Source organism: Nerophis ophidion, linkage group LG08 (assembly GCF_033978795.1).
Source record: "Nerophis ophidion isolate RoL-2023_Sa linkage group LG08, RoL_Noph_v1.0, whole genome shotgun sequence".
NCBI lineage: Eukaryota > Metazoa > Chordata > Actinopteri > Syngnathiformes > Syngnathidae > Nerophis > Nerophis ophidion.
In genome coordinates, this window is record NC_084618.1 from 56,135,617 (window position 1) to 56,158,883 (window position 23,267).

Sequence of the window (23,267 nt, forward strand, 5' to 3'; positions counted from 1 at the left end):
TGTGGACTTGGAGAAGGCATTCGACCGTGTCCCTCGGGAAGTCCTGTGGGGAGTGCTCAGAGAGTATGGGGTACCGGACTGTCTTATTGTGGCGGTCCGCTCCCTGTATGATCAGTGTCAGAGCATTGCTGGCAGTAAGTCGGACACGTTTTCAGTGAGGGTTGGACTCCGCCAAGGCTGTCCTTTGTCACCGATTCTGTTCATAACTTTTATGGACAGAATTTCTAGGCGCAGCCAAGGCGTTGAGGGGTTCCGGTTTGGTGCCCGCGGGATTGGGTCTCTGCTTTTTGCAGATGATGTGGTCCTGATGGCTTCATCTGGCTGGGATCTTCAGCTGTCACTGGATCGGTTCGCAGCCGAGTGTGAAGCGACCGGAATGAGAATCAGCACCTCCAAGTCCGAGTCCATGGTTCTCGCCCGGAAAAGGGTGGAGTGCCATCTCCGGGTTGGGGAGGAGACCCTGCCCCAAGTGGAGGAGTTCAAGTACCTAGGAGTCTTATTCACGAGTGGGGGAAGAGTGGATCGTGAGGTCGACAGGCGGATCGGTGCGGCATCTTCAGTAATGCGAACGTTGTATCGATCCGTTGTGGTGAAGAAGGAGCTGAGCCGGAAGGCAAAGCTCTCAATTTACCGATTGATCTACGTTCCCATCCTCACCTATGGTCATGAGCTTTGGGTCATGACCGAATGGATAAGATCATGGGTACAAGCGGCCGAAATGAGTTTCCTCCGCCGGGTGGCGGGGCTCTCCCTTAGAGATAGGGTGAGAAGCTCTGCCATCCGGGAGAAACTCAAAGTAAAGCCGCTGCTCCTCCACCTCGAGAGGAGCCAGATGAGGTGGCTCGGGCATTTGGTCAGGATGCCACCCGAACGCCTCCCTAGGGAGGTGTTTAGGGCACGTCCAGCCGGTAGAGGCCACGGGGAAGACCCAGGACACGTTGGGAAGACTATGCATTTCAATTTTTACCACACACTAGTTATTACATATGTTGGCCAGAGGGGGAGCATTTAAACATTTTTGCACACTTGTTATTTCATATGTTGACCAAGGGGGGAGCACTTTTAAAACCGAAACACAGTCATTTGGAAAAATCCTTAAATTTTTTGGGACCACCCTAATTTTGATAGATTTCACCACCAGGGGCGCAAATAAGATCTTAAGTTTTTGTTTTTTGTAATTTTCTAAAGGCCGGTGACAAATGAGTCACGGACCACAGATGGTTTTGTGCCGCAACTCATCTAACTGCTAACCGTTAAAGGCCACTATAGTCTTAGTACCGTAGTGTATTTGTTCATCCTACGGTCACATATGAGACGTGGGTTGTGTTACGTCAGCGCCGGAAGTCGTAAAATCAGCTGTTCATTTTTCGGGGATGAATGGTGGAAGTCCTTCTTTAGCTGCCGTCTTGTTTTATCTACTTGTTCACCGGTCCTCATATTGAAGGTACTTTTCCTTGTTGATGTCTCAAGAAGGGTAGAAATACAAGACCACGCACACACACACGCACACACGCACACACACGCACACACACACACACACACACACGACTGACTTCTGGTGAGGTCCACTTGAGTAGTAGAAACAAACAAAGTTGGATTATGACAATTAGAGACCTGGTCTGAACTCTGCTGTTTCCAGAGCTTAGTGGACAGGAATAATTAATCAAGAATCTGACAAACACTCACACAACCACACACACACACACACACACACACACACACACACACACACACGTGCACACACAGGACTAATGAACAGTAATATTCAAACATGTGGGAACCATTTTTCCGCCAACCTTTTGCTCTCTCTATGACAACAGAGAGGAACACAGCAACATTTAGGGAAAAAAGAAAACATGCCACTGAACAGAGTGTGAATACAAAGCAGTGAATGCTTCAAACAGGACCAGGTGTCGGAATAATTGAGCAAAAATAATAATCTTTTATCATATGCATTACTGTATATGAATATTGACACGCAAACCAATAAAGAAAGTGATGCTTGGTCACTATGGCGATGACTGAAGACCTAGTTGTTTAATGCTAGTTCAAATCATACATCGTAGTACCACAATAATCCATAATTCATCTTTAGGCAAATCATTGCATTTCATAAATACATAAAGGCACATGCAGGGTCACATGATTGCTAAGGCCTACTGGGTAGCTTTGCGGTTTTTGCACATAAGTGAACACAGTATGGATATGTTGGCTATGTCAACACGGGTTGTCAGGGAAACACAGGGTCAGCTGGCTTTGCTAACCTTTCCCGGCACATGTTTTAATGCGTGAATAAAAAACTAGGTCATTCATGTGCACAGTCATGTGTTGGTGGCCCCAATGAGACACAATGTTAATGAAGTCATTCACCCGAGACGACCTCTGACCCCTTGTGATCCGTGAAGGACCGAGATCAGGGCGAGACATTGTAGAGTTTTTATTTAGTAGATCTTGTCGCACATAAAAGCTGTACAAGGGCTATTCAACAGTTGGTTTGGCTGCCAAATCCAGCCCAGGAATGACACCATACTGGTTTATTCAGAACTAAGGAGAAAAGCATTATTACAGCAAATTCCTAAAAACACTATAGCAGACCCGACTCCAGAAAAACATTTAAGGGGGGCATTACATTTTTTCAATGAGGCCGCTGCAAAAATGTATACCTTCCGCGTGAGCGTGCATGCTTACAAGAAGGGCAATGCTTGGACTTTGTCTGTCCACAACAGATTACTACATAAAAGACAAACACTTACATTTGTGGTTATTATGACAAAATTTGTTTGAAATCATTAAAGCCTTTATCGTGTCCAAAAAATTATTGAGTTGGTCCTTTTCGTGATATTGATGAGATTGTAAATCAATCAATCAATCAATGTTTATTTATATAGCCCCAAATCACAAATGTCTCAAAGGACTGCACAAATCATTACGACTACAACATCCTCGGAAGAACCCACAAAAGGGCAAGGAAAACTCACACCCAGTGGGCAGGGAGAATTCACATCCAGTGGGACGCCAGTGACAATGCTGACTATGAGAAACCTTGGAGAGGACCTAGGGGACCGAAAGCAATGGATGTCGAGCGGGTCTAACATGATACTGTGAAAGTTCAATCCATAGTGGCTCCAACACAGCCGCGAGAGTTCAGTTCAAGCGGATCCAAGACAGCAGCGAGAGTCCCGTCCACAGGAGACCATCTCAAGCGGAGGCGGATCAGCAGTGTAGAAGACTAAAAGACTGTTATTGATCCGATGTTGATGTGCTAAAACGTCTTTCTTTTTTAAAAGCTATACAATATAAATTGTTAATGAAGTGTTTGGATGTATTCATTACATCGATGTATTCTTGCCTGCCGAAAAGGGATTCAAAGTAATATAGTGATATTTGGGGGAGGCGTGGCGCGGTTGGGAGAATGGCCGTGCCAGCAACCTGAGGGTTCCTGGTTAAATCCCCACCTTCTACCAACCTCGTCACATCCGTTGTGTCCTTGAGCAAGACACTTCACCCTTGCTCCTGATGGCTCGTGGTTAGGGCCTTGCATAGCAGCTCCCGCCATCAGTGTGTGAATAATAGATTTAATTTACAGTTGTGATGTCACAATCCATAAATCCCCTGCTGATGGCATCATAGAAGTAAAAATCAAATGTGTCCTCTTCACTTTATCCCAGTTGTACATACATTATGATGTGGAACATGTTAAATCCACAATTTTTTTTTGGCGGGGACTACTGACTCCCTCATCTTATTCATAACTAACCCCCACCCCTCTATCAATGTACGCCACTAAAGAAATGTTATTGGATATACTCTGAACTTATCCCACCTATCGACAACAAAAAATCAAATATGATTCGATTTAGTTTCTGTCAACATTTTTGGCTCTTTTTTTATACTTAACTGAATTGTCAGTTAATTGTGTTAGGGTTTTATTCAATGTGCCTTTGTATTTGTTTAAATTTTGCCCTTTTTTACCTGCTCCGATATGCAAAAAACAAAACCCAAATAAAATATACAGTTTCCATCCCATGGCGGGCATCGTTGACTCTGTGGGCGGGGATTGCCCACCCAGATCCGCCCATGCACGTGAATTGGATTACACGTTTGCAAATAATTTTGCTACAATAATTCTTCCATTGATAGGCTCCTGAAAGGGATAAAATAAATGATGGACTATAATTTGTATAATGACTGGCATGTAGGGCACCTAATGACATGAACAATGACTGAAAAGTCTGTCATTTATGCTACAGTAACACCCATTTGGAAGTTTTAATTTATTGAAATGTGTTTAATTTGTGGAGCACTTTTCTACCTTCAAAGGACTGGAAGTGCTTTAACACTTGCCTCATTCACCTACTGATAATGCAGCATTTGGTACACCTTGCGTTTCAGTATCTTGCCCAAAGATACAGTGGAACATCAATTTCTAAACCCCTCATTTTACAAACTTTTCCATTTACAAACCACAAGACTGAACAAAAATATGCTTTAGGGAACGAACCTTGTCTCAGTGTACGAACATTTCATCCACCCATTGTGTACCCTGCAGCACATGTGAGCGGGCTGATCGATCTCCGGTGCTCATTCAGTCAGCACAGCAGTGCTGTTGTTAGTTACTGTGCTAGTGTGTTGGTTTTGTGAGTCAAGTGTTTTTCTTAGCCCTTTTAGAACATTTCTAGTTGAGTCCATCTCAGTGCTTTTCTTTTCTTTTCTGTTACGACCCCCCCTAGGAAGAAGAAAATAACCCCAAACCCCCACTCTCCATCATCATCAGCGGTCACTCGAAAGAGTATGACAATCCTCCTGGTAGGGGTGTATCCCTTTATGGAGGATGCTCGTGCGTGACTTAGTTTAGCGTGGGGAGACAGTCATCACTCGATCCTTGACAGAAATCAGGTCAGGGTCCAGTGGCATGGAGTCCAAGACGTCTGGGGACCCTTTTCTGCTGCAGCCTTCCTCTGCCATCGCAGTCATTGTGGTAGTATCTTAAATCTACTGTTGTCCGCCTGCTCCGCCATTGAGGTCTTCACCGTATCCCTGGCTAGGGGGCAGTCAGGTACTAGGCCTTTGCCAAGCGCCACATGGGGTAACGGTAGTACAGGGGTTAATCTCCAAGTGACCCAAGACCCCATTGAGTAGTTTTAGAGTATCCCACTGTCGGATGCACTTCAACGTTATGCCCTGGACACCCCCCACTCTCCACCGTGACTATAAATAGTATAATTTGTCCATAAAATTGTTATATCTATACCTCTGCATAACATTGTAATTTCAGCAACATTAAAGGAAACAACTGACCGGCCTTTATTCATCTCCCATCGAGGATAAAGTTAAGCTGATTAATGCATAGACTTTGTCATATTCTGGTATTGAAAAAAAAGCATGTTCCCCCAGGTCACATGCGCCCCCCAGGGGGGCTGCCCCACTAAACCTTAACAACATCACCCAAAAACACAATTATCACCCATTTAAAAAATAGTTTTGTTCATTAAAACATATCCTTTGTGACAGGTGCATGCACGTCTGTGCGAATGTGATAGAATCAATCAATCAATCAATGTTTATTTACAGTATATAGCCCTAAATCACAAATGTCTCAAAGGACTGCACAAACCACTAGGACTACGACATCCTCGGAAGAACCCACATAAGGGCAAGGAAAACTCACACCCAGTGGGACGTCGGTGATAATGATGACTATGAGAACCTTGGAGAGGACCACAAATGTGGGCAAGCCCCCTCCCTAGGGGACCGAAAGCAATGAATGTTGAGCGGGTCTAACATGATACTGTGAAAGTTCAAGCCAGTCAACTTCAAGTAAAGTGCTGGTGATCCGGTAGACAGCCTGTGTTTTAGCTCCATAGGAGTATGCTGGTCTCTCACACAGGCAATGCGGTTTCGCACCCTACCATGAATTGATTTACGTGGACACCGACTTAAACAAGTTGAAAAACTTATTTGGGTGTTACCATTTAGTGGTCAATTGTACGGAATATGTACTGTACTGGGCAATCTACTAATAAAAGTTTCAATCAATCAGACAATCAATCCCTGCTCGGAGCAGTAAGAGAAAACAACGCATGTGAGAGAGAGAGTACATCATCGATAGACAAAGCTGAGCTGTTTGTGATTAACAGCTATGAACATTATCCCGTGAATGAATGTCCTCCCATCTTCTCTGATATCTACAAAATAACAATGTTTCCGTTTTTATTGGTCTGGAACATTGTATACTACACTTTTGGTCCCAAAAAATGTATTTAACCAAAAATCTCCAACATTTCGACATTATTAATTGCTTTGAGGAAACACAGGAGGTAAAATAAACTATTATTTTCATCTAACCTAACGTGCCACAGTAACACAGACTACGACATGCCATCAGATATAAATGCCGGTAAATGAATCTTTTTTGGATGCAGCTCTTGTATTGATCCAATATTAGTGTGTGCAGGGGCAGTCAATGTTGTGCCCGTTGCATATTAGCATGGTTTACAAGCTTTATTTTCGACTGTGTCCAAGATAATAAAAGTAAAAAATAGCAGTAACGTTCGTCTTCAATAAATACATTTCCATATTGTACATTTTGAAAAGATACATTCTGATACTTTTGGAAGGGGTGGGCATAACATAAAAAGGGCCGCCGCTCAAAACAAGCCATTTTCCAGGCATACTCAGAGAGTGGGTTATAAATGTGACTCTAGAGAAAAATTTACACCAAAGTACATCTAATAGATGTTATCTTGACCAGGGGTTTCTTAACCTTTTTGGGGCCAACTTTCAGAGGGGTCCAGTGACGCTCAAATATTAATATAATTAATCATCTTACTCTTGACTTTAGTAGTACTCTATATGAATATCTAAACTATTTACAGTTTAACAGGATATACCTTGTCAAATGATATGACACCATGTGGTAATCACAACACTTACCATCAAGGATCAGAGGCCAGGCTATGATAACAAAACATAAATACCAATCAAATAAATACACTGCAAAAGAAGTGACACATAAAAACTGATGACAAATAAATTCATATACAATTAGGCAGTGCTCAAATAAAGAAATTCTAACTAAATTATATTTGTATATGTTTGTCAAATAAACTTTCAGTAACATGCAAATGAAAATGCAGCTTAACCTGTTGTGTTTTTGTAATTTCCCTGTCTTCTCTTTGTTTTTTGTGTCAGTTTTTTCCTTCTGTCAACTAGTCCCCAGCGAGGCACACCTGCAACAAATTGCTACCGGGTAGTATTTAAGTTTGTCACCGCCAGCTGGTCCCTGCCGGTTATTGTCTCCTGCACCTCCCACGTGCACATGAGTGATTCGCTTCATCCCGCCTGGTACGTTGTCACTCCTTATTCTGATTATTCCTCACCTCTTGTGTTTTGCTCCCTAGCCCCCCTGAGGTAAGGAGGATTTTGCATTGGATCCCTTTTTGCTTTTGCCCAGTACGGCCTGGCCATCACCCCTGCCGACCACTGAGGGTCCAGCGTTTGTTAGTCTTTCCATGGTGTGCACTTCTGCCCCATCACCTTTAGTTAAACCTTTTGGACTCAAAAAATGTGTTAAATTTTTGTAATTCAACCTCGCCTCCCGTCTCTGCATTCTGGGGTCAACTTCTTGATCAAAGCCTAACATAACCACTTTAGTCATAATTTTTGTACTTAAGCAACTTCTCCGTGACTTTAGCTGAATATTTTTTCTGTCTGTTTGAGATTGTCCTTACTGGTGAAGTAAATGTGTAGTACAACTGAATACCGAACCATACGGCCCGAAGCTGAAAAACTTTTTTTTTTGGCTGGGGGCAGTTGTGGCCCAACAATCGGTTGGTTAGGAAACACTGACCTAGACCATGACAGAGTTTATACTATATATAGTTCATTAATCATATCGTGCTCTTTTATCCATGAACATGTCCCAAACGATGAGTCTGCATAACACTTGATTGACTGAGAGTCCAAATATTTTAGTTCACATAGTGCATTTCAACAAAAGCCAAAGTAACTTTTTTATCTGCAATGCAACCTTTTTTCTGTAAGATCTTTGTTTCCCAAGGCTCTTTTTATTTACCACCCCTCCACAACACACTCACCCACACAATCATACACACAAGCCTTGTTGAACTTTTTCCCGCAGGTCAATCGGTGAAGGAGGACAAAGTGGTATCTATGTTCTCTCCGTTCATATTTGTGTTGGAGGCGCCACGCCGCCTGAGCGCCATGTTAGCTCGAGGTAATTGCGTCTATACACCACCAATATCCCCTCCCATTACTGTGCAGTAATGGACCTTGCTGCTCACACACACATACATGGACACACATATGGACGAACAGAGACGCACACACACACACACACGCACACACACACACACACACACACGTTGGAGGCCTCAAAAACAAGCAAAGTCACACATGCCGCTTTTTGAAGTTCAGTGACAACACCGGTTAGTGTCGATATGTCACTGTGATCATGTTTTTCAACAATCTTTATTCACAGAATAAACATGTATTATTTTATTATTTATATCAATGTATTTCTGTTTATGTGTGATAGTGTAACATATTCACAACAAGTAATTCAATGGGTGGGCAGCACGGTGGGGAGAGGGGTTAGTGCGTCTGCCTCATAATACGGAGGTCCTGAGTAGTCCGGGGTTCAATCCCAGGATCGGGATCTTTCTGTGTGGAAATTGCATGACTGCGTGGGTTCCCTCCGGGTACTCTAGCTCCCTCCCACTTCCAAAGACATGCACCTGGGGATAGGTTGATTGGCAACACTAAATTGGCCCTAGAGTGTGAATGTGAGTGTGAATGTTGTCTGTCTTTCTGTGTTGGCCCTGCGATGAGGGGGGGACTTGTCCAGGGTGTACGCTGCCTTCCGCCCGATTGTCGCTGAGATAGGCACCAGCGCCCCCCGCGACCCCAAAAGGGAATGAGCGGTAAAAAATGGATGGATAATTCAATGGGTCACAAACCGATTTTAAAATGACTACTTCTGACTATAAGTGAATGATAAATGGTCTATATTTATATAATGCTCACTATGCCTGAAATTATACACAAAGCGCATTAAATATACATCATATTCACCCATTCACACACACTGAATGGCGGAAACTGTCGCCCAAGGTGCTAACCATGATCCATAAGGAGCACGGGTTTTACCCAAGTTTACAACGGTCATGGCCAGGAATACGAACCCTGGCACCACGGCGCCCCCAAATTAAGGATAATAATAATGTTGACTTGCTAACATCTGCTACACTTACTAAAACAAATATAGAGATTTGTTTTCACCCTTTTCTGCATTTTAAGTAGTACATAATACAGTAGTACCTCAGGACACATGTTTAATTAGTTCTGTGATGCAGCTCGCATCTTCAGAAACTCGTATTGCAAAACAGCGTCACCCACTGTAATGAATTGAAATAATGTATTTTCCAGACTTTAAGCCACTACTTTTTTTCCCCGTTCTTCGAACCAATAAGCTTTTAACGCGATGCGTTAAAGAAGGGATTTTCGTTAACGGCCACAATGTTTTGTATTCAACAGATGGTTTTCAGATTGCACCGACAGAGACACCAAAAAAGTGTGTTATTGTTTGTGCTATGGGGCAATATTTTGGACAGATTTGTAAGTTTTACTATACAACTAAAACAATTCTTGCAATAACCTCTCATTTATAGTAAAAATGATGAAAGTGAAGATAAAAAAAAACTCTCATAGAACTCCAACTTTTTGACTATAAGTCTGTCAGCGCATACAGTCTTCAAAGCCCCCAAAACACTACTCTAAAATAATACTAATTAAACTAGATCAATTAAGTTAAAGTAGCACACCTATACTGCAAAGCCGTAGTAGTTATTGTTCTGTCAGCAGTATTATAGACATTATTATAATGAGTTTTATATTACAAATCAATCAGATAGTGTTATGATGCAACATTAGTTTGTCCTCCCCCGCGCTCCGGTCACATATTGGCGAATAATGACCACACTTATTATAAGCGTGGTCATTATTCACCGAAATAGACGGTTACAAAATAAATACTTAAACAATTATCAGAAACAGGCGCAAATAATGTTTGAGGAGCTCACGTCAATCAATGTTGTACAGCACTTTGGCTACCCCTGTGGTACATTTTAAATGTGCTATATAAATAAAGTTGATTTGATTTGATTTGAATGTGGAGGCAAATGTCCCCAAAACTGCGGGAGACATCTTCTTTCGTAATCTTCTCTACGGGTCAGAAAATGTTGACTTTGATTGCACAGAATCCTTAAAATTGCAAAAAATGCGCCAGAACTGAGACAACTAGAATTAAAGCAGAATTAACAGCTGTCATGATCCCACGTGACACGTTCGGAATCTAGTTATTTTCCAGTGTTTCCACCATTATTTCCTGTTTGAGACTCTTATTTTGTTATCCATAGTTGTTTTTTGCTACCTTATGTTTCACCTTCCTCGCCTGCCTCTAATTGCCGGGCTGCTTTATATGGATCATTGCTTGACTTTCGTGCTTTGTACCCCAATGCTTCGTTGCATGATTTCTGTCTCCTCTACCTGTCAAGTTTCTCTACTCACCCGTGGTCCGCTCCTGCCGCCCACATTGGTGCCCCTTGTTTTTTGTCATTAAATACATTTTATGCTGTCTCTGCATCCTGGGGCTCAAGAAAAACACAATCACACACTGAACTGTAAGAACTTCACAGTGCACAATGTTAACATGTAACATCCCTTTTAAAAAGAAAAACAAACTTTTAGATACGAAATGTTGCATGAAAAACAGCTCAATGGAATGTACTACTAACAACTTCAATAGTTTTATGAAGTAATGTAATAATGTACAGCATTTACTTGTGTCCTGAGCAAGACACTTCATCCTTGCTCCTGATGGGTACTGGTTAGTAGCTTCCTTGGCAGCTCCCGCCATCAGTGTGTGAATGTGTGTGTGAATGGGTGAATGTGGAAATAGTGTCAAAGCGCTTTGAGTACCTTGAAGGTAGAAAAGCGCTATACAAGTACAACCCATTTATCATATATGATTTATTTATATAGCATCTCCTCCCAGCTGCAGCTTCTTCCTATTTTCATGGATAAAAGTGGGGTATTATTTTATCATCTTTGACTGGCGTTAGACTCCTTCTGCTCCGGTACGGTGCAGTGAATGCCATCTGCTTCTTCTTCTCAGCACCTCTCTTCCTTCCCATGGTTAGAAAACAAACTTGTGTTGATATTTAGCAATTAGCTAATGCTAGCTAGTAAAAAAAAATGTTTGGGGAGATATTACTGGGTTCACTGTGACATTCACCACGCCAATTAAAGTTAAGGAGGCTCGTAACTCAAATTTTTGCTCGTCACTTAGAGAATAGCAGTTAGTCATGAGGCGGCTCTTATCTGAAAACATTGGTAATTGGAGGCAATTTGTGCCCTTGTCTGTTTAAACAAAGATACTCAGCAGCTTTAAAAATTCTCTAAACATTCATACGTCCACTTTCATAAATAGGCACATTGCAGAAGTTTTAGCTGCTTCAAATGCAGTATTTGTCGTAACGGGGGCTATGGTGTGGTTTGTTTTCCCGGAATGCAAAGGAAGGTGACGGGACATGGCGTGAAGGTGAAGACATATTTTAATTTATCTATTAAAAAAGGTGCAAACCCAGGTCGCGCACAAGGCGGAGAACAAACTTAGCTAGAAAACCAAACAAAAACTAGCACAAAGGCAGAACCATGCATATGAAAAACAAAAGACTCGCTAAACGTGACATGAATATACAAAACTTACTTGGAAGGAAGTGAGCAGAGCGATACATAACCAGAGTGAACAGAGCATGGAGCAACAACAACGACGCCAGGCCGACTGCCTGGCAACTACAAACTCAAATTATAGTGACATGATTAACACAGGTACGTGAGTCCTAAACAAATCAGGTGTGTGAGTCCAAATGAGTACAGGTGAAACCAATGAGTTGTCAGTGAAAACAGTGAAAAAACAGGAACTAACGGAGTCTTGAAGTAACATAACACAACTAAACAAAACATGATCACAATACATGACAGTATTTCTCTTACTGTCTAACTCAAAGTACACATGTAAATATGACACAATTTCAGCACCTGCAAACTGCTCACACAAACACACACACACACACACTCACACACACACACACACACACACACACACACACACACACACACACTGCTTATTAGTTGTAATGGGGACCGAGTTTTGGATCATCAATTGTGGGGACCACCCTTTCTACAGGTTGTGGAGGCATAAAAAAAAAGGTAAAATGGCCATTGCCCAGTTAGTTCATACACGTCTTTAAATGTCTGGATTGATGAAGTAATGTGCTGATCATTCTTACTGAGGACCCTGGGGAAAAATACTTAATATGGTTCATGGGGACCAAATTTAAATAATTTTGCATAATTCACACACATTTGTATGTGACTACTGAGGACCATTAAACAAAAAAAAAGTTTCAATTAAATGTGTCATGATCCCCAGAATACAGCACTATGGCTGTCCTCTTATAGGAAGTTTTACCACTTAAATGTTAAAGCAAATCCTGCATCTTCTATGACATTACTGAAAACTGCTATTTAGCCGTAATGAAGTTGTCTGCAACTCCAACAACCAAATACGTTGATACCATACAGAATCACAGTACTATTAATGTTTTATGGGCCAAATTTTGAACATCACTTAGGCATCTTCAGAATGGATCTGACTTTCATTTAAAAAAGTTTCCCTTTAGGGAACTTGATTTTTTATCCCCATACCGTCAGAGGTCCCCTAAAGGTGACTGTGTAAACAGAGCGATGTCCCCATTAAATAAGCATTGCCAGAACACACACGCACGCACGCACGCACGCACGCACACACTCACACACACACACACACACACATCCGGCTTGTGATTGAGGCCGAAACCTAACAGGTCTGCATTCAGCTCCTTGCTAAAAGCAACAAGCATTGAAAGATCTGAGCCAGGAATGCAATTTAGTGCTTTTTTTGAGTGGGAACATAAGAAAAGGCTGACAAACAGTCTGATTTTTAATGGCCATCTCATGTAAATAACATCGGCGCATTCGCGAGAAACGTCTCTCGACTGTTTAGTCAGAAGACTTTTGCTGCAAGCTCTGGTTAGAGTCGAGCATGAGACGATGATGGATGTTTAGATTGCAATAGTAATATAATAATAACAAAACAATGTCATGGACAAAACATGGAAAACATTGCTCCATTATGTAAATCAGTGGTTTTCAACCTTTTTCAGTGATGTACCCCCTTTGAACATTTTTTTTAATTCAAGGACCCCCTAATCAAAGCAAAACATTTTTGTTTGAAAAAAAAGATAAAGAAGTAAAATACATCACTATGTCATCAGTTTCTGATTTCTTAAATTGTACAACAGTGCAAAAATATTGCACATTTGTAGTGGTCTTTCTTGAAGTATTTGGAAAAAAATATATAAAAATAACTAAAAACCTGTTCAAAAATAAACATGTGATTCAATTATAAATAAAGATCTCTACACATAGAAGTAATCATCAACTTGAAGTGCCCTCTTTGGGGATTGTAATGGAGATCCATCTGGATTCATGGACTTATTCCTAAACATTTCTTCACAAAAAAGTAAATCTTTAACATCAATATTTATGGAAAATGTCCACAAAAAATCTAGCTGTCAAAAGTGAATATTGCATTGTTGTATTTTTTTTACAGTTTATGAACTTAAATAATACTTATTTTGTTTAAGTATTATTCAATAAATATATTTCTAAAGGATTTTGGAATTGTTGCTATTTTTAGAATATTTTTCAAAAATCTCACGCACTCCTTGGCATACCTTCAAGTACCACAAGGGGTACGCGTACCCTCATTTGAGAACCACAGATGTAGATCATATGCAAAGACCACAACTCACTGCACAAATGAAAGGTCAAACAGTCCAGTTTTTATGTATTTTTTAAATCATTTTTGCATGTTCAGCAACTGCAAAGCTATGGAATAATTATGGAAATGTATTTATGGATATTACTTATGGATATTTAGGCTGCAGATCGTGTAGGAGGAAATTATGGTGTGAGAGTTAATTGTCAACACTGCAGGTAACCAACATTGAAGATCATATGGCATCAATGATGCACTCTGGCAAATATGTGTGCTCCTGAATTAGACAGAACGTAAACCTTCTCCGCCATATGTCGCTGTATGCTGGAACCCGGCATCATGAATTTTAATGTTCAGTCCCACAGTTTTTGGTTGAGGTCATTGATGGAACGTCTCACAATGGCTGTGTTTTAGTAGCCTACGTCTCACTTTTCCTCATTACATCCAATGGCAATAATATTATTTTCCAGCTCTAGTTAAAAAGTACTGAGCACCATATATTTGTGAGGTTAAGTTTCAATACTGCCCTGGCCACAGGAACAATACATCAACAGGTTATTTTTGCAGGTGATGGTTAGGAAGGTGGGGAAAAACAATGATGGTGAAGATGGTAATTAGATGGAAGAATATTTGGGGGAATGAATGGTGCTCTCCTACACAGGGTCACCCCAGGCTAATTTGGGGCCCTAAGCAGAACTTTATTTCAAGACCCCCTAATTAAAAACATTTGTACACATTTATTAGATTTTTTTAATTTTCATTTTTTTCAAATTTAACTTAAATTACCTTTGGGCGCGTGTTAATGTAATGCTTCTCAGAAAGTAAAAGTTGAAAGACACCAAAGTGAGTGTTTAACGCTGGATGTTTAAGTTGTCACTTTAAAGACAAACTGTAAGTTAATATTGCACAATTCACAATAAATATGATTTGAACATTTTAGCATTATTTTTGTGTTCAATTACAGTAAGTGTGTTCATCCTAAATATTCCCATTTTTCTAACACTAACATTTTTAAGCCTTTTTTTGTTAAATATAGCAGAATAATATCCTACCGAGCTTTCAATACAGTGATAATATCACACCGTGACATTTTGATACCATTACATCCATAAATAAATAAATAAATCAATATATATATATATATATATATATATATATATATATATGTGTATTTATGGATATACATTTATTTATCTATATATATATATATATATATATATATATATATATATATATATATGTGTATTTATGGATATACATTTATTTATCTATCTATATATATATATATATATATATATATATATATATATATTAGGGCTGGGCAACGATTAAACATTTTAATCGAAGTTAATCGCACAATTTCTCTGATTAATCGCGATTAACTGCATTGTATACGCAAAGCCCAATAATGAATTCAAAAGTAATGTAGTGCACCTTTATTGGAATATTCCCCCACATGAACAAAAGCGCCAAAACATTTGTTGTGCAAACACAATTTTAATCAGTCCTTGTTAAACAGTAGCAGTTAAATAGCATATTTTATGAAAATCAACTCAAACAATGTAAATACAAACTTTTAAGCTTATTACTACCACTGCCAGGGTATTTAAGTTATCCTGTTTGTTATGGAAAATAAATATAATCTACATACAAATCTCTGAGCCACAATCATAACATCTGAACAGGCAATTTCTGAGGTAACAGCAGGAACATTTTTTTTATCAGGGATCTTCCATCCATCCATTTTTCTACCGCTTATTCCCTTTTGGGGTCTTATGTTTATAAAACCTATATTATAGGTAGTGGGCTGTTTTAGGGAATTTTTGATCAAATTATCCGTAGTAGCAATATTAATAATGTTGTGTTTATTCTGCGTAGTGCACTTAAAATAATTATGACCATATCTAGGAATTGATATGATGGGAATTTTCCGATTGTTTGCTTGGTGCTTTGATAAACTGAACGCATATACATGGTACTATATTGTGATGTTATGAGCCAGGGAATTAAATAACTACCCTACCCAGCATGCAACAGGAGTGACGAGCATGCGCGGTAGCCCAGTATAGGTTATGTCGCCATGACGGCATCTTGTATGTTGTGATATGCACGCTGTGAAAGCTAACGTTAAGAACTCGGCCAACACTGCATTATTCATAAATAGACAGACAACACATATACTCCGCTGCTTCACAGGCCGCTGGATGTAGCCGGCAAAGTATTCCCATGCTAGCTAGCCGGTCTAGCAAGCACGCGTCATTCAGTCCAAAACGGCCCGATCCATCCACATTCAGAATTTTCTAGCGGTCATAAGTGATCCCGGAGTGACCACGCTGTAAGCCAGCCACGAAATTTGCAGAATTGTCCGGTATTTTTGCCAAATGTTCCATCTTTACCAAGAGCCCCTCGACGCAGGAAGCCCATCCGGGCGACGCCATCTTGTTAAGAAAAGGCGTTAATAAAATAAAAGCATGTAAACAACATAAGCAAATGTGCGATAAAATAATTGTCGGCGTTAATATAATATATTGATGAGTTAACTCGTAATTAACGCATTAATTTGCCCACCCCTAATATATATATATATATATATATATATATATATATATATATATATATATATATATATATATATACATGTGTGTATGTATATAAAAGCCTTTGATGTGGGCTTCATTTTGTTGCAGACCGAGATTTTCCATGCTGACCTTTTCTTTAAATCAGTCAGCCTTAAGGTAAGCGGCTAAAGGATGCACATGTCTTATGATCCGCTTGACGGATCATATCACATTCTGGTTTTGTTCCATTATTGTATCATATTCTGCTAATATTTGCCTTAGTTCCTGTTTTTTTCTGTTACCATAGTTTCCTATTTGTATCACCTGCTTCTTGTTTCCGGACACACACCTGTTTTTGCTAATCACTGTCTGTATTTAAGCGTTGATTCGACCTCGCTTCGCAGTTTTTGTTCCATGCAACAAGTGACGATGCTCATTCCCTACTCTGGTAAACCTGTTTTGTTCTTGCTAGCTTCCGCGCTATGCTTCTGTGTTTTCTAGCTCCCATGCTAGCTCTTTGCTTTTCCTTTTTGTGCCTAATGCAAGTTTTCTGTTTATAGTCTGTTCTTTAGTTTAAAATATATAATTATTTTTTACCTTACGCTGTGTCCGAGCCCAAATTGCATCTTGAGAGAACGCATCCGCATCACCATGCCAGCCAATCGTCACACACGTGTTTCATATTTCGGCACACACACACACACACACACACACACACACACACACACACACACACACACACACACACACACACAAACGTGCACACGCACGCACGCACGAACACACACCCACACGGAACCCAATCGTGCAGGATAGCACAGTGTATTAGAGAGGATCTAGACAAGCGACCACACGCTGTGCAAAGCGAAACCTGGGCACTAACCTGGAATTTACTGTTAGCATTATAAATAACATGTGTGTTCACTGTGATGCCAAAGGCATTACGATTCCAATTCTGATTGATCCATAAATTGGATGTAACATGGTTAGGTAGGACATTTGTTACAAGAAATACATGTTTTTTTCTGAAGTTGAACACAATCCAGTCTGGAATGATGGTTGACTTTTGATTTGTTTGGATTTAGAAACAAAAGACTTCATGTAATAAAACATGTATAATAAGTAAGAATGTTCCAAACTCTAATTGTCTCCATGATAAAAACTTGACTAACTCTACAGGCAATAATTAAAGTAATATTGTATCACTCTAAATAGTAAAAAAAAAAAAAAAAAAAGTTAACCACAATAAAATGCAACCTTATGTGTGACTAAGCAGATTGATCATTGCAATGTTTTTTTTAACCTCTTGTCCGGGGCCCATTGCTGCAGAAATACTATTTTTTCAGCTGTGCTTTTTATGGGCAGCAGCGGTACTCACTTGTCATACACTGTTGCACCACTAGTGGCAGTAATGACAATATCAAACCTGAGTGGTGTATAAAGCGAGTATGGCCAACTAAACAACAGGCGCCACTACTGCTACTAAGGACATGTGTGGCTGGGCCCGGATGCATGCAATTGCTGTCGTTTTTAAAAAATAGTTTTTCTGACGAAATAAAACAAAATAAAATGTCTTTATGTAAAATATGCCGTGGAAGACTGTTGTTTCCGGGTTCTCCGGACCACCAAGCACTGACATGACAGGCTTCTTTCAGGTTCAACAATGTTTTATTTTGCAATAAATTGTCTTTGTGCTTTTCAGCAATTGTCTTTTCGTCGGTTTTGATCTCGCTCGTGCTCCACCATCCACCCCCTCTCCTTCCCGACTGCTGCCTTTAACAGAGCGACAGGTGATTAGACAAACACTCTCAGCGGTGTCATCCACTCACTTGTCGCTAATCTCGAAGCCGGTTCTGCCACATCCCGCTTCGCTGTAGGTGCGCAGGTCACGCCGACCACACATGCTTTTACTTCGTGAAAGTATAATTTTGCGGCTGTATTTGACGCACTCTGCAGCCCCATGGCACAAGGGGGAATCTTTATAAGCAGAACAACTAAGGAAGAACCAAAGCCACATAAAATTAGCCAAAGTTGGCAGTAGTCATGGCGCCCTGTCGTCACGTGATTTCCTTTTGACCAATAATCAAGGAGACCGCCTGAAAACGGGTTGGCCATACTCTGTATCAAACAAATCTGGATCTGAAGTTAAAGAGAAGTTTCTTTAGCACAAAAATAATGCCGAAAGGTGTGAAGCTGTATTTTCATTTGCACGCTAATTTCATTGACATATTCCATCCACCCTTTTTCTACCGCTTATTCCCTTTGGGGTGGCAGTGGGCGCTGGTGCCTATCTCTGCTAAAAGGCGGAAGGCGGTGTACACCCTGTACAAGTCGCCACCTCATCGCAGGGCCAACACAGATAGACAGACAACATTCATACTCAAATTCACACACTAGGGCCAATTTAGTGTTGCTTTCATTAACGTATTATTTAAGAAATACAGTAAATACAGTATTGTCATTTATTATCAATTTAGTCAGCAATTATTTAATTTAGCATTGCATATTTAAACGTTTTCTTAATCAGTTTTTAGAAGTTCCTTCTTTTGTTGTATATTTGATTAGTATTTATTTTTATCAGCCTGACCTAAGGCTTGTTCATCATCCTTGTGATTAACACATTCCACAAAGTTTATTTTGTTCAACTGTAAGTAGGTTAGATATAAATATTGAATATGATTAAAATTAAGAGTAAGATTAGTGTTAATATTTGAGTGTGCTCCGGGCCCATCTGTAGTGGACAAGTTGGACTATGATGTCAAAATGGTTAAGAAACCGCTGGATTAATGGATCTTTACTTTTAAGTGCGAGTCATTCTTCTTGCACTCTTTTTCTATTTACAGGGGAAATATAATGAATTTCAACTTTATGAAATTTAAATACTGCTACAATGTTGGATACTCGTGGTAAACAATGCCAAAGCATCAAATCATAAGGTTCATGCTTTTTGGCGTGAGCTTGCACGCAGTTTTGGATGCCTTTATTCACACGGTTCTGCAGGTTGGCTACGCCGGGACATCACAGCAAGGCGGACATACCTATTTGGACATTAAAACTCTTAGCCAGATCGGGAGGAGTTGCACGCTCTCTGCTTCAGGCTATGAGGAAACACACAAAAAAGGTATAGCATAAAGTATTATTTTCATTTAAACTAGGAATGTGTATAATAACACCGACATACAGTGACATAAATCCCGCGAAAAGTAGCCTTTTTATGCACTCTCTGTATTGATCTGAAATATGCAGGTGGACCTAATGTTGTGACCGGGTGAATCTATATGTTTATGAAATTTATTTTAGACCGTGTTCAAAAGAAATAGCAGTGACAACTTGAACATATACAGTATATTCAAACAGTGTACATTTTCAAAATATACATCCAAAGACTTTTGCAGCGGGTGGGGTGTGGTTTCATTAGCAATCCAGGAATCCCTTCACAAACCAAAATCCTGCACGGACTCACAAAACGGATTTTAAGTGTGACTGTGGAGCAAAATTTACACCAAAGCACATTCAATACATTTCATCTGGACCACAAGGGAATCTTTTAAAGGCCTACTGAAATGAGATTTTCTTATTTAAACGGGGATAGCAGGTCCATTCTACGTGTCATACTTGATCATTTCGCGATATTGCCATATTTTTGCTGAAAGGATTTAGTAGAGAACATCGACGATAAAGTTCGCAACTTTTGGTCGCTGATAAAAAAGCCCTACCTTTACCGGAAGTAGCAGACGATGACGTCACCCGTGTGAGGGCTCCTCACATCCTCACATTGTTTATAATGGGAGCCTCCAACAAAACGAGCTATTCAGACACAGAGAACGACAATTTCCCCATTAATTTGAGCGAGGATGAAAGATTCGTGGCTGAGAATATTGATAGTGAAGGACTAGAAAAAAATAATAAAATAAAATAAAAAGTGACGGCTCCGGGCGGCGGCAATATGAGCATTTCAGATGTAATTATACAAATTTACTAGGATAATTCTGGAAGATCCCTTTTCTGCTTATTGTTTTAATAGTATTTTAGTGAGATTGTAAAGACATACCTCGAGGTTGGATGGCTGCGGTGAACACGGCAGTGTCTCAAAGAGAAGCCGAGGAGTCAAGATCACAGCTGCCCTTTTTGACAGCTACTGCAGGAGGACGAATAATCCACTGATGTCTCCGGTAAGATATATATCACAATTTTCCCATCCAAAAACATGCTGGTTGACGTAGAGAAAACATGTTCGCTTGACCGCTCTGTGGTAAAGCTTCACAACAAACAAAGAAACACTGGCTGTGTCTCGGTGCTGAAGACAGCTGCAATACACCGCTTTCCACCAACAGCATTGTTCTTTATAGTCTTCATTATTAAATCAACAAATTGCAAAAGATTCAGCAACACAGATGTGCAAATTACTGTGTAATTGCGCGATGAAAAGAGACGACTTTTAGCCGTAACTGGTGCTGAGCTAGTATGTCTCCTCCAACCCGAAACGTCACAAACACGCGTCATCATACGCGTCATCATTCCACGACGTTTTCAACAAGAAACTCCGCAGGAAATTTAAAATTGTAATTTAGTAAACTAAACCGGCCGTATTGGCATGTGTTGCAATGTTAATATTTCATCATTGATATATAAACTATCAGACTGCGTGGTCGGTAGTAGTGGGTTTCAGTAGGCCTTTAAATATAGATTAAAATTATCATAGGTCCCCTTTCACCAGTCCTTGTTGAAGTGTTGTAAAAAGACACACAAAGTCATAAAGAGAATAAAGATTAATCCTCTGATGCTTGGTCAAATTAAGTAGAAGGCGTCACATGATATGGGTTTGAGTTTGAGTTAGATGTGTAGTTTAACTTGAAATTCCTAAATATGGCACAATTTTCAACAAACAAAATTGGAGTTAGCCACCTGTAAAACGTTTACATTTTCTGATCTATTAATATCACAATGGTTAGATTGTTCTGTTTTTAAAGTTTTTAATTATGAAACAATTTATTTCAACTATAATTGATCTAAATAGGGAATAATGGTTTTGGAATTAGAACAAGTTGGAAGTCAACTTTGGAGTTTCCTCTGCTGATTAACGCAGTTTTTATGATTAGATGGAGGAAATAAGGCAAATTACCTCTTATTCCCTTCACGTCATCTTGAGTTCACATTCAATTTATTATGCTTTTCTGGACGGCACACACACACACACACACACACACACACTTTCTATGCAACTCTCTCTCTGTGTAGTTCATTGACAAAGTAACCGTTAAGACGCCAGTGCTAAATCGGGTTTAATCACTCCCAAATTAGCCATATCATATTCACTATCTGGCTATGCTGGCATGAGTCACTCTTTCTTTCTGATTTGAGTAAAATATGTTTATTTTGGAAAAGAGAGGTCCGTACTGACACGTTGTAAACACACAGATTGGATGTGGGATTGAATGGTGTTACTGAAAGGGGACCTCTAGGTAATGATAGGCAATCATTGAGTTAAACATGGTGGACGGTGGCACAGAAACCCAGAGCCAGGTGGGGACAATACACACATACATGCACCAAATATATACAAATGGATACTAGTTTAAATGCAAGACTAACCATTCCATCGTCCACCATAACGGATGGAACATATGCTGCGGCTTGGGTTGACCTTCGACCTGTGGATCCACCTTTATGCTTTCAGTAATGGGCCGCCTCTTCCAGGAAACTTGCGCCTTCCTTCCCGTTATGACCAACTTGTGTATGCTTCCAACCGCAGAGCGGCTTGTGACGCAAACCGTTAAAAAAAAAAAGAACCTGAATACGGTGTGACTAGTCATGTATTAACTGGAAAGTAAGTGAAGTGAAACATTTAGTCTGGCTCTTAAAGTACAATGGTTGGACATGGCGGACATGTTGAACCCATTAGAACTGTGGTACTGCATGCATTAGTCTGTTTGCGCGGGGAAACCAATCAAAATTACTTAGGATTTGCTGCATGAGTATACCTGAGAGCTGTCGTAAACGTTCATTTTCCAATATTGCAGTGTGTATAAAACATAGTATTAGGACTGTGGTACGACCGAGTATTTAGTAAGCTGCGTGGCCGTTGGGTGACTAGCCCAGCGGCAAAGGGTTATGGTCCTGCTGAATCTCCGGGGAGGGTTGGAACAGTGCAGAACAACAATAGGGGTCGGGTGCCATGTTTAGTCTGCGTCTGTGGAGGCTTACAGCGAATTCTACGCTCTGAAACCAAACCCTGACTTTCGACTAAATACTTTAAGGCTCTCTCGCAGAAAGCTTATTACGTCTCAGTTGAGTTTTCATGCGTGGCCAAGGCACACACAAACACTAATATTCGTGACGACCACACCTTACCAGAAGGATAAAAATTCCTAAGAATGTCTTTTGGACATTTCTTATCACCACATTGCTATGACAAGTAATTTATTCTGATGTTCTAAATATTATATTGGATTTATAATTCAAGAGTCTTTTATCATCAATTTGCCAGGTGTCCAAGACACACAGAACATTCAGTCATCCCATTGGGTTGAGTTTTTTCTTGCCCTGATGTGGGATCTGAGCCGAGGATGTCGTTGTGGCTTGTACAGCCCTTTGAGACACTTGTGATTTAAGGCTTTGATTGATTGATTAGTTGACGGAACATTGAAATTGTGTTTTCCACTCTCCGTAGTATAATCACAATATAGTATATAAAAAAAGGTGCAAACAGTGGCAATATGCAAAAATATATGGTTATTATAATTACCAAAATTAGTAGCACTAGTTGCCATCATTTAGTAGGTTATTCATCTGTTGTAACACAGCTT